At 32.6% G+C, this 14,440-nt stretch overlaps 1 protein-coding gene across 2 annotated transcripts in view; it reads right to left on the bottom strand.

Moving 5' to 3' along the window:
* The window catches only part of LOC143231833 (glutamate-gated chloride channel-like), a 210,885-nt gene that overhangs the window by 169,655 nt on the left and 26,790 nt on the right, over positions 1–14,440 (bottom strand). The window contains exon 1 of one of the 2 annotated variants that reach the window (XM_076466507.1): positions 4,365–4,480. The exons of the other annotated variant lie outside the window; for it this stretch is intronic. The gene's annotated coding sequence lies outside the window, so the exon portion shown is untranslated. Of the gene's footprint in view, positions 1–4,364; positions 4,481–14,440 lie in introns of those variants that run through there. 2 annotated transcript variants of the gene reach the window in all.

The raw sequence follows: 14,440 nt of genomic DNA, 5'->3' as shown, positions 1-14,440 counted from the left end.
TATGACCTTTCTTTATATGTTCTTGAACGACGGGGCCTGGCATGGCCTCGCGCGTTAAGGCGTGCGCTTCGTAATCTGAGGGTCGCGGGTTCGCGCCCGCGTCGCGCCAAACATGCTCGCCTTCCCAGCCGTGGGGGCGTTATAATGTGACGGTCAATCCCACTTTTCGTTGGTAAAAGAGTAGCCCAAGAGTTGGCGGTGGGTGGTGATGACTAGCTGCCTTCCCTCTAGTCTTACACTGCTAAATTAGGGACGGCTAGCACAGATAGCCCTCGAATAGCTTTGTTCGAAATTCCAAAACAAACAAACAAACAAACAATCTTGAACGACCTTTCTCAAACGATTTCTGATTGACTAAAAGTTACAAAAATACCAACCTTACAAATAGATAAAGTTTGTAACTTATGACTTTAAGTTCCAGAACGAAACTGTCTATTTATTTACAATAATAAATGTTCATTGAGAACCATATCGTATTTGCTATACCAAAATCAGAGAAAACCGGTTTATTACTTATGATGCCAGACTTGGCCCTCCAGTGGCACAGCAGCATGTCTTCGGACTTACGACACGAGATTTTATACTGGTAATGGACACAACACAGACAGCCCATAGTGTAGCTTTTTGCTTAACTACAGACACGCAAGGTACCAGATTTTAATTAATGACGCCATACCTTCACAGGGGGCGCTTGTATTAACTGTCCATAACTTTAAACTGATAGTTCAGAGGAAAAGCAGATTAGTAAACATTACTCACCGCCATATCCTTGACCAGTCTTGTTTGATTGAATAATAGTATCATTTCGTTAGAGTTATTCAGCACACACGACCAAAACGTGAAGTGTTAGATTTTTGCAGTGACAGGATGTAACTCACAAAGCCTTGGATTCACAGTACAGACGCGCTGACTAGTAGGCCACAACAAGCTTACTCTCACAACAAATGAGATTTTAACTTATGGTGAAACCTCTCACAGAAATCAAGCATTTAACTTGTGGAGGTTTTAAGTTGTAGAAACGTATTTTACCTTTACAGAAAATACTGTTAATTTACCACACCAAACTATTACAATAAATCAGTTATCGAATGATCGTACAAAACTTCACAGTAAATTATATCTTTACATTACCACACCAAACTATTACAATAAATCAGTTATCGAATGATCGTACAAAACTTCACAGTAAATTATATCTTTACATTACCACACCAAACTATTACAATAAATCAGTTATCGAATGATCGTACAAAACTTCACAGTAAATTATATCTTTACATTACCACACCAAACTATTACAATAAATCAGTTATCGAATGATCGTACAAAACTTCACAGTAAATTATATCTTTACATTACCACACCAAACTATGACAACAAGTCAGTAACTGAATGATCATAATAAACTTTTCGGGAAAAATCATTTTTAACTGAAAGCAAACTGAATGCTTGCAGAAAACTAGCTCTTAAAAGACAATAAAAAAACGTTTACAGAAAATTAGCTCTTAATTGAGAATAAAAAAAACGTTTACAGAAAATTAGCTCTTAATTGAGAATAAAAAAAAACGTTTGCAGAAAACTAGCTCTTAATTGACAATAAAAAAACGTTTACAGAAAACTAGCTCTTAACTGACAATACAAAAAACGTTTACAGAAAACTAGCTGCTTACTGATGATAACAAACTCTTATTAAAATTAACTCTTAACTAATGGCAGAAAATTAACAGTTAGATGATGATATACGAGCTTTTTACAAAGAACTAGATGTCAATTTATGACATTAGCTCTTGTAGAAAAAAAAACGTTTTAACAGGAGCTATCAAACACTTAACACAGAGATGTTTAACGAAGAAGCAAACTCTTATAGATTACTTATTCCATTGTCACATACCACATATAATTGGAAAGCAAACTGAAGAATTGAAGCTTCCTCACCAGAAATTCACCCAATAAAATTTCACCCATTTCTTGATCATTAAAGTAAGAGAAAGATAGATGTAATTCAACATGAAAATAACAGAGACTGAAGCTCCTTTAGTTGACTGTTAAAGTAAAATTAATCACGTAATTCAACATGAAAATAACGGCAAGAATAAAGCTCGCCTTTATTTGATTGTAAAAATAGAAATAACCTCGCAATTCAACAATAAAATAACGGTGAAAATGAAGCTTACCACTAGTTGACTCTAAAAATAGAACTAAACACGTAATTTAACATGAAAATAACGGAAAAAAATGAAACTCGCCTTTAGTTAATTGTTAAGATAGAACAAACCACGAAAGTCAATATACAAATAACGGTGACAATGAATCTCAGCATTAGTTGACTGTAAAAACAGAACTAACTTCTCAATTCAACATGAAAATTATGGTAAGAATGAAACTCGCCTTTAGTTAACTGTTAAAATAGAACCAACTACCTAATTCAACACGAAAATAACGGTGAAAATGAAACTCAACTTTAGTTGACTGTTAAAATAGAATTCACGACGTAATTCAACATGAAAATAACGGTGAAAACGAAACTCAACTTTAGTTGACTGTTAAAATAGAATTCACGACGTAATTCAACACGAAAATAACGGTGAAAATGAAACTCAACTTTAGTTGACTGTTAAAATAGAATTCACGACGTAATTCAACATGAAAATAACGGTGAAAATAAAACTCAACTTTAGTTGTCTGTTAAAATAGAATTCACGACGTAATTCAACATGAAAATAACGGTGAAAATGAAACTCTCCTTTAGTTGACTGTTAAAATAGAATTCACGACGTAATTCAACATGAAAATAACGGTGAAAATGAAACTCTCCTTTAGTTGACTGTTAAAATAGAATTCACGACGTAATTCAACATGAAAATAACGGTGAAATTGAAACTCAACTTTAGTTGACTGTTAAAATAGAATTCACGACGTAATTCAACATGAAAATAACGGTGAAAATGAAACTCTCCTTTAGTTGACTGTTAAAATAGAATTCACGACGTAATTCAACATGAAAATAACGGTGAAATTGAAACTCTCCTTTAGTTGACTGTTAAAATAGAATTCACGACGTAATTCAACATGAAAATAACGGTGAAATTGAAACTCAACTTTAGTTGACTGTTAAAATAGAATTCACGACGTAATTCAACATGAAAATAAAGGTGAAAATGAAACTCTCCTTTAGTTGACTGTTAAAATAGAATTCACGACGTAATTCAACATGAAAATAACGGTGAAAATGAAACTCTCCTTTAGTTGACTGTTAAAATAGAATTCACGACGTAATTCAACATGAAAATAACGGTGAAAATGAAACTCAACTTTAGTTGACTGTTAAAATAGAATTCACGACGTAATTCAACATGAAAATAACGGTGAAAATGAAACTCAACTTTAGTTGACTGTAAAAATTGAACTAACCACGAAATTCAACAATAAAATAACGGTGAAAATGAAGCTCACCATTAGTTGACTCTAAAAATAGAACTAAACAGGTAATTTACCATGAAAATAACGGAAAAAATGAAATTCACCTTTAGTTAATTGTTAAGATAGAACTAACTACGTAATTCAATTTGAAAATAATGGTGAAAATAATGCTCGTCTTTAATTAATTGTTAAGATAGAGCTAACCACTAAAGTAAACATGAAAATAATGTTGAAAATGAAGCGCACCTTAAGTTGATTGTAAAAATTGAATTAACCACGCAATTCAACATGAAAATAACGGAAAAAATGAAACTCGCCTTTAGTTAATTGTTAAGGTAGAACTAACTACAAAAGTCAATATAAAAATAACGGTGAGAATGAAGCTCACCTTTAGTTGACTGTAAAAATAGAATTAACCACCCAATTCATCATGAAAATAACGGTGAAAATGAAACTCACCTTTAGTTCACTGTAAAAATTTAACTAACATCGCAATTCAACATGAAAATTGTAATGAGCATGAAACTCATTTTAGTTGACTGTTAAAATAGAATTAACAACGTAATTGAACATTAAAATAACGGTAAAAATGAAGGTCACCTTTAGTTGACTGTAATAATAGAATTAACATCGTAACTGAACATAAAAATAACGTTGAAAATGAAGCTCGCCTTTAGTTTACCGTTAAAATAGAACTAAACACGAAATTGAACATGAAAATAACAGTGTGCTTTAAGTTGACTGTAAAAAGGGAATAAACCACGTAATTCAACATTAAAATAACAGTGAGAATGAAACGCACCTGTAGTTGACTGTTAAAATAGAATTCACCACGCAATTCAACATGTAAATAACGGTTAAAATGAAACTCACCTTTAGGTTATTGTAAAAATTGAACTAACCACGTAATTCAACCTGAAAATAACGGTGACAATAAAACTCACCTTTAGTTGACTGTAAAAATTGAACTAACCATGTAATTCAACACGAAAATAACGGTGACAATGAAGCTCACCTTCAGTTGACTGTAAAAATTTAACTAATCACGCACCGTACCGTTGTAAGCAAGAAGTGAAGCTGTTAAATAAACTTACACTGCATTACATTTCACTGAACCGACCTTGAGAATGTCTTCTAAAGAGCCTAGAAACAACCCACGTGATGAAACGTTGCTTCATCCAAAGAACATTCAAGTAACCGTGAGAAGAAAAGTGAAACTCCGTATGTCTGTTCGATTGACACGTAAACAACATTAGGAAAAAAATACATCTCTAATGACCAGAGACAAAAAAACAGCTTTATATTTTTTTTTTTGCATTGTGAACACGAATGAGAATACTAAATCACATTTCACTATACACAAATGTGGTTACGGCTTTAATCAAGGATATAGCTGTGAACACAAGTAGTTTTGGAGTGAAACGTACCAGTTAGTATGGGAGAAATTTTGAAAAGAAAAGTGTAACTTTGGTATGAAGTAATATTGAAGTAACATGAAACAGTGGTGGTAAAAGTACTTTGGAGTAAGATATAACTGTTGGAATAAAGCGATGTTTGGAGTAGGTTTTATAACTGTTGGAATAAAGCGATGTTTGGAGTAGGTTTTATAACTGTTGGAATAAAGCGATGTTTGGAGTAGGTTTTATAACTGTTGGAATAAAGTAACGTTTGGAATAAGATATAACTGTTGGAATAAAGTAACGTTTGGAATAAGATATAACTGTTGGAATAAAGTAATGTTTGGAATAAGATATAACTGTTGGAATAAAGTAATGTTTGTAATAAGATATAACTGTTGGAATAAAGTAATGTTTGGAATAAGATATAACTGTTGGAATAAAGTAACGTTTGGAATAAGATATAACTGTTGGAATAAAGTAATGTTTGCAATAAGATATAGCTGTTGGAATAAAGTAATGTTTGGAATAAGATATAACTGTTGGAATAAAGTAATGTTTGGAATAAGATATAACTGTTGGAATAAAGTAATGTTTGGAATAAGGTATAACTGTTGGAATAAAGCAATGTTTGGAATAAGATATAACTGTTGGAATAAAGAAATGTTTGGAATAAGATATAGCTGTTGGAATAAAGTAATGTTTGGAATAAGATATAACTGTTGGAATAAAGTAATGTTTGGAATAAGATATAGCTGTTGGAATAAAGTAATGTTTGTAATAAGATATAACTGTTGGAATAAAGTAATGTTTGGAATAAGATATAACTGTTGGAATAAAGTAATGTTTGTAATAAGATATAACTGTTGGAATAAAGTAATGTTTGGAATAAGATATAACTGTTGGAATAAAGTAATGTTTGGAATAAGATATAGCTGTTGGAATAAAGTAATGTTTGGAATAAGATATAACTGTTGGAATAAAGTAATGTTTGGAATAAGATATAACTGTTGGAATAAAGTAATGTTTGGAATAAGATATAACTGTTGGAATAAAGTAATGTTTGGAATAAGATATAACTGTTGGAATAAAGAAATGTTTGGAATAAGATATAGCTGTTGGAATAAAGTAATGTTTGGAATAAGATATAACTGTTGGAATAAAGTAATGTTTGGAATAAGATATAACTATTGGAATAAAGAAATGTTTGGAATAAGGTATAACTGTTGGAATAAAGTAATGTTTGGAATAAGATATAACTGTTGGAGTAAAGTAATGTTTGGAATAAGATATAACTGTTGGAATAAAGTAAAGGTTGGAGTAAAATTTAACTGTTGACATAGAATAATATTTTGGAGAAATATATGTTTGTAAATATAAAATTACGTTTAACGACTAAGGTATGTTATGGTCATGAGAGCGACCATTAATAAACGATCAAATCCCTATTGCTTTAGATAAACCGAGTGTGACCCTAGATTCAAGCTTTGGATAAACTGAAAGTAACCCTAGATTCAAGCTTTAGATAAACTGAATGTGACCCTAGATTCAAGCTTTGGATAAACTGAATGTGACCCCAGATTCAAGCTTTGGATAAACTGAATGTGACTCCAGATTCAAGCTTTGGATAAACTGAAAGTAACTTTAGATTCAAGCTTTAGATAAACTGAATGTGACCCTAGATTCAAGTTTTAGATAAACTGAATGTGACTTTAGATTCAAGCTTTAGATAAACTGAAAGTAACCCTAGATTCAAGCTTTAGATAAACTGAAAGTAACCCTAAATTCAAGCTTTAGATAAACTGAATGTGACCCTAGATTCAAGCTTTAGATAAACTGAAAGTAACCCTAGATTCAAGCTTTAGATAAACTGAAAGCAACCCTAGATTCAAGCTTTAGATAAACTGAATGTGACCCTAGATTCAAGTTTTAGATAAACTGAATGTGACCCTAGATTCAAGCTTTAGATAAACTGAAACTAACCCTAAGTTAAACTTTAGATAAACTGAAAGTAACCCTAGATTCAAGCTTTATATAAACTGAATGTGACCCTAGATTCAAGCTTTAGATAAACTGAAAGTAACCCTAGATTCAAGTTTTAGATAAACTGAAAGTAACCCTAGATTCAAGTTTTAGATAAAGTGAAAGTAACCCTAGATTCAAGCTTTAGATAAAGTGAAAGTAACCCTAGATTCAAGTTTTAGATAAAGTGAGAGTAACCCTAGATTCAAGCTTTAGATAAACTGAAAGTAACTCCAGCTTTAAGCTCTATATACGCTTTAAGTAGCCCTAGATTCAACTTCAAATTCATTTACTTGTATACATGGAGATAGAGTACAAAACTACATTTGATTCCAAATGTTCATTTTGAGTAATAATATGAGTAGATATATGCAGATGGTTGAGCACGTTGTATGAAAAATATTTTGAATATGCAAATCCCAAAGTTGAGAAACATTTCCAATATAAAGTCGGTGGATCAGCATGTACCAGAACTACGTCTTGATAATACTTGGCTTTACGTATATCTCGGTGTTGTTTTACATATTTTTTGTTGCTTTCACGAAGGATATGTAATAGCTCTTTCTAAAGCAAAATATTCTTGAACTCAGATCATACTGATGTCTTAAACTAAGATTGAGAACCTCTGAGACGAGAGTATACCTTGTGCCATACGAAAACAAATAAATATGGATCATTTTGAGGTAAAAGAAACATCCAAAAGCAAACTTGCAACAAGTCGTATCTCATCTGTGGTAAACAAAATACGGCGTCTGTTATATATCCGCTCGAACACTGTATACTTCAAGTAGTTGAAAAAGTGAAACGATTATTAATGCTATTCTATATAGAGACTAGTCAAGTTATCAGCCGCAGCACCTACGGATTTCTGCGCAGTGTGGATGTTTAAATAAGTGCTGCGAAATCGTAGTACTTGTAAACCAGGTGGATTATGAGAAAAACAGGGAGTAGTGGCGTGCTTTTGACATGGAACTACGCTGCACGTCTATTGTCAACATGCATGGTTGTTAGTTAAAGGACGTAAAGAAATTTACTGTAAAAAACGTGATGAGGTTCAAAACTACTTTTAATATGAATCGCTCTCCGCACGAAGTAGCATTGAGAATAAAAACTGATCTGATGGATTTCTAGAAACAAAGGCAAAAATAAAATATCCAAATTTGTGCCAGAACGTTGATGAGAAGAGATGACAAATCTGTCGATAGAGAATTCAGTACAAAAATAAAACTCAGCTTCGTACATGTGACTGAGAATTTATATAATTTTTTATGGTTACATACACGTGAAAACAAGCCTGATAAAAGAGTTCGTCTCCATTTGTCGTACACAAGAGTAAACTTAAGCGTATAATAAAAATTTCAAGATCAGTTAGGTTTCACGTAAATACGAATACGGTAAAAAGCGCATCTTCATTCGTCTGTAGGAAATATTGTTCAGAGACACGTGACAATGACCGGGTGTAAAGTTCTGCACATCAAATTCGGTTAACTGCGTTTTTTTTTTTTTTTTTAATGTCGTAAGAGAGAAAAGTAAACCTTTAGCTGTACGTGTTTCTACGAGGTGGTAAATAGAGCAGCGTTTCTTTACGTTTCTGTGAAAAATGGAAGTAACCAATAGGATATAATACATTTCTACGTACACGGTCTGTTTGTTTGGTTTTGAATTTTGCACAAAACTACGTGAGAGCTCTCTGCGCTAGCCGTTCATAATTTAGCAGTGTAAAACTAGACGGAAGACAGCTAGTCATTACCACCCACCGCCACCTCTTGGGCTACTCTTTACCAATGAATAGTGGGATTCAACATCATTTTATAATTCCCCTAAGGCTGAAAGGGCGAGCGTAGTTAGTGTGATGGGGATTTGAACCCTCGACCCTAAGATTACGAGTAGAGGGATCACCTGACCATCTATGGATACAGAAGAAACTATGGGAATATCTGGATGTTTATGTAAGTCAAGATTCATCTACTATAACAAAGAACATTTCAATGTATATTTGTAGAAAAACGAATATGTAAGTCAAGATTCATCTAATATAACAAAGAACATTTCTATGTATATTTGTAAGAAAACGAATATGTAAGTCAAGATTCATCTAATATAACAAAGAACATTTCTATGTATATTTATAGAAAAACGTATATGTGAGTCAAGATTCATCTAATATAACAAAGAACATTTCAATGTATATTTGTAGAAAAACGAATATGTAAGTCAAGATTCATCTAATATAACAAAGAACATTTCTATGTATATTTGTATAAAAACGTATATGTAAGTCAAGATTCATCTAATATAACAAAGAACATTTCAATGTATATTTGTAGAAAAACGAATATGTAAGTCAAGATTCACCTACTATAACAAAGAACATTTCAATGTATATTTGTAGAAAAACGAATATGTAAGTCAAGATTCACCTACTATAACAAAGAACATTTCTATGTATATTTGTATAAAAACGTATATGTAAGTCAAGATTCATCTAATATAACAAAGAACATTTCAATGTATATTTGTAGAAAAACGAATATGTAAGTCAAGATTCACCTACTATAACAAAGAACATTTCAATGTATATTTGTAGAAAAACGAATATGTAAGTCAAGATTCACCTACTATAACAAAGAACATTTCTATGTATATTTGTAGAATAAAACATGTTTTTATATCAGGTTTCAGAACATCTGATATTTATACTGTTTGTTTCCATATCCTTCGAGGAGAATCGAACCTTGGATTTTAACGGTGTGAATCCTTCAAGTTAACGACATTCTAACGGGTAGCAGAGAGGTGTAGCTAAAGTGAGCAATATATTTTTATGAGCAGCTCAAGAACTATTTAATTACATGGGGGTGAAAATAACCTAAAGTTAAACAATGTAGCATGTTGAATTTGTAATTTAGTTCAAACGTTTCTATCATTATTAATGTGAAATGCTAAGTAAAGATCGAATGTATTTTTAAGGATAATGTATATTGTAATTGTTATTAGAAGATAAGAACGATGTTTCTATTTTGTTTCCTTTTAACTACTCACCCACTCACTGTAACCGAACGTTCACAGTTTCCTATTGAACTAAGTAGTGTCGAGTTGAAATTATAAATAATTTAAACTCTGTAAGAAATCAAGTGGTACAGTTTCCATTGGAAGGTCACAATTTTAATACAAACAATTAATAATGACGACATATGACCAGGATCATAGTACATGATAAAGAAATACGGTTTATGCTGCGTATTGGTGTTTGGAGGAATATTTTATGCAATGAGTATTCTCTGCAGCTAGAGGAATATTCTATGCAACGAGTATTCTCTGCAACATGTGTCATTAGGCTACGTCACTACAAGTTCAGTTTTACTTTTGTTTAAGTTTTCACCAGGTTTGAATGCAGTATGTGTCATTAGGCTACGTCACTACAAGTTCAGTTTTACTTTTGTTTAAGTTTTCACCAGGTTTGAATGCAACATGTGTCATTAGGCTACGTCACTACAAGTTCAGTTTTACTTTTGTTTAAGTTTTCACCAGGTTTGAATGCAGTATGTGTCATTAGGCTACGTCACTTCAAGTTCAGTTTTACTTTTGTTTAAGTTTTCACCAGGTTTGAAGAGGTTAAATAACTTACGTCTTATCTAAAATTAGGTGTTAAAAACACGCTATGAATGGTGGCATCACGTTAAAATATTTTTATCCATTTGTTTTTTATTACCCAAATTTTGGAATCTTATGTGAACTCATAAAACTCAGAAGCATAGAATACTGCTATGCTAGGTAAATTCACCAGTAGGATTAGAGTGACACGTACCTTCCGTTAGATGTCACCTTCACAGTTAAGCTTCGGTCATCATAATATTAAAAGTGAAATTTAAATTGTACTAAGACCTTTTTCATAAAATATTACAAGTTAACATCTCAATGTAAAGCAGTGAAAAGACATTTCAGGTGGTGTGTTTTGCGAAATCAGGAAAAACGGCGAGTGGAGTTCATGGAAAAACTCAGCCCGATCTTAACCTGAAGTGCGAAATGTTGTTTCAAAATAAAGATAAACGGCTGAAGATAACTCCATGGAAAACTCAGTTTAACCTCAGAATGGAGCTTCAAACATTGTTTCGAAATCACGAAAAAACGGTTTGTTTTGCGTTCAATTTCACTCAGAGCTACTTAAGGTTTAGCTGCTCTGGCCGTTCCTATGTTTAAAGTGACACACCGGGTGAAAAACATCTATTCACTACCACCAACCGCCAACTGTTGGACTACCTTTTTTACCAACGAATAGTAGAATTGTTTGTAAGATTATAACGCTTTCACAGCGGAGAGGACAAGCATGTTCGATGATGGAATTTAAGCCAGTGACCTGCAGATTGAAAGTCGAGCATCTTAATTGCCGGGCCAAAAACGGTTAGACAAGTTTATAGAAGACTTAGTCTGCAATTTGAAAATAGTGACTAAAATACTTTAAAGAGCAAAAATTTACTGCAACCTCCGTTGAGCTTCTGTGGAAATTACAGATGTCAACCTCTTCTTCAATATTTAAGAGAAGTACTCACAGATGGACATTAAACCAAATCCTATATAAACCTATAGTTATCTGAATAATATAGTTTTCAATAGATAATAAAAACATATTTCAGGTTTCGTTCTTAGCCTGATATGGAATCTTTCTTGTCAAACTTATACTCAAATCAACAGATTAAACATATTTTGAAAATTTAATATTCACATTTAGGTACTATACGTAAAACGTTTTGAAAATATATTTCTGTAAAGATTGGTCCAGTGACATTTTGTGTTTTGTATGTTCAAACAAACCTAAATAGCCCTTCTGTCCAGTGTAATTACCTAACCATTGAGTATAATAGACTTGGTTTTTGTCCTTTTGTCCTTTACAGTATTAGCCAGTAGTTGTCTCAAAGTTAAATTTACTACACTATTAGCCAGTAGTAGTCTCAAAGTTAGATTTTACTACACTGTTAGCCAGTAGTAGTCTCAAAGTTAGATTTACTACAATGTTAGCCAGTGGTGTTCTCAAAGTTAGATTTACTACACTGTTAGCCAGTAGTTGTGTCAAAGTTCGATTTACTCCAGAGGAATAGTCAAAAAGAGAAAAAGAAAAAATAACCTCACATAAGATTCATTAAGAATTCTCTGTTCATGATGTAGAAATTTATATCATTATGCATCATGTAGACGTATTTATCGACGTGTATCATGTAGACGTATTTATCACCATGAATCCTATAAATGTATTTATCACCGTGAATCCTGTAGACGTATTTATCAACATGTATCCTGTAGACGTATTTATCACCATGAATCCTGTAGATATATATCATGGTCTCTTCAAGACAGCACGAAAATGAATGTTAGTTGTATTTCTGGCTGTCTTCCGAGCTTTTGTATTCTAATTACAATTAAATTAATGACTGAAGAGTTTTATATCAGGCTTTATCTTAAACTCTGGCTGAACTCAGTGTTACTAATGACAGTCTATATTTCTCAAGTCCAAGTCCTCTCCAAAGGAGTACAACTGAAATAAAATATAGATATAATCTTCCTCTGATGTCTGCTTCTCATCTGATATTGATGATGAAAAAATTACCAATAATTTTTACAAAAGATATATACAGAGTGATTATTTATAAAAAACCAGTTGTTTTGTGTCTTTTTAACTATGTTTAGTGATCTTCACAATATCTTATATAGACATATACACCAAGTATCTTGTTTCGTTGCAAGAATATTTTGTGTATTTATGACAAAGCTACTAAGGCTACTTCCCACCATCTCTCAACTGTAACGACTGTTATGATGAAGAAATGACTCGAGAGGAAAAGTGAATATTCACTGTAACTTTAAGTAATGGATTTTCAATATTAGAAATCATTATCGTATAACACACAAAAAGAACGTTGTACTTCTATGTGAGTTTCCTACCTTAAACAGAGCAGAAAGTATTGGGTGGGAGGAAGTAGCCAGTCAAAATCACTTTACCACCCGCAGCCCCAACTGTCTCTCTTATAACGTACATACAGCTAGTACCATCTTACTACGCTCTATCTCTACTGTCAGTCTTACAACATACCAATAGCTAGTATCACCTTATTACACACTATCTCTACTGTCACTCTTATAACATACCGATAGCTAGTATCACCTTATTACACACTATCTCTACTGTCAGTCTTATAAAATACCGATAGCTAGTATCACCTTATTACACACTATCTCTACTGTCAGTCTTATAACATACCGATAGCTAGTATCACCTTATTACACACTATCTCTACTGTCAGTCTTATGACATACCAATAGCTAGTATCACCATATTACACACTATCTCTACTGTCAGTCTTATGACATACCAATAGCTAGTATCACCTTATTACACACTATCCCTACTGTCACTCTTATAACATACCAATAACTAGTATCACCTTATTACACACTATCTCTCCTGTCACTCTTATAACATACCAATAGCTAGTATCACCTTATTACACACTATCCCTACTGTCACTCTTATAACATACCGATAACTAGTATCACCTTATTACACACTATCTCTACTGTCACTCTTATGACATACCAATAGCTAGTATCACCTTATTACACACTATCTCTACTGTCACTCTTAAAACATACCAATAGCTAGTATCACCTTATTACACACTATCTCTACTGTCACTCTTATAACATACCAATAGCTAGTATCACCTTATTACACACTATCCCTACTGTCACTCTTATAACATACCGATAACTAGTATCACCTTATTACACACTATCCCTACTGTCACTCTTATAACATACCAATAGCTAGTATCACCTTATTACACACTATCTCTACTGTCAGTCTTATAACATACCGATAGCTAGTATCACCTTATTACACACTATCTCTACTGTCACTCTTATAACATACCAATAGCTAGTATCACCTTATTACACACTATCTCTACTGTCACTCTTATAATATACCAATAGCTAGTATCACCTTATTACACACTATCTCTACTGTCACTCTTATAACATACCGATAGCTAGAATCACCTTATTACACACTATCTCTACTGTCACTCTTATAACATACCGATAGCTAGTATCACCTTATTACACACTATCTCTACTGTCACTCTTATAACATACCGATAGCTAGTATCACCTTATTACACACTATCTCTACTGTCAGTCTTATAACATACCAATAGCTAGTATCACCTTATTACACACTATCTATACTGTCAGTCTTATAACATACCAATAGCTAGTATCACCTTATTACACATTATCTCTACTGTCACTCTTATAACATTCCAATAGCTAGTATCACCTTATTACACACTATCCCTACTGTCACTCTTATAACATACCAATAGCTAGTATCACCTTATTAAACACTATCTCTACTGTCACTCTTATAACATACCGATAGCTAGAATCACCTTATTACACACTATCTCTACTGTCAGTCTTATAACATACCAATAGCTAGTATCACCTTATTACACACTATCTCTACTGTCAGTCTTATAACATACCAATAGCTAGTATCACCTTATTACACACTATCTCTACTGTCAGTCTTATAAAATACCGATAGC

This window comes from Tachypleus tridentatus, chromosome 11 (genome assembly GCF_004210375.1).
Source record: "Tachypleus tridentatus isolate NWPU-2018 chromosome 11, ASM421037v1, whole genome shotgun sequence".
Classification (NCBI taxonomy): domain Eukaryota; kingdom Metazoa; phylum Arthropoda; class Merostomata; order Xiphosura; family Limulidae; genus Tachypleus; species Tachypleus tridentatus.
The sequence above is the reverse complement of the archived record's forward strand: the minus strand, read 5'-3'. Positions and strand labels throughout refer to the sequence as shown.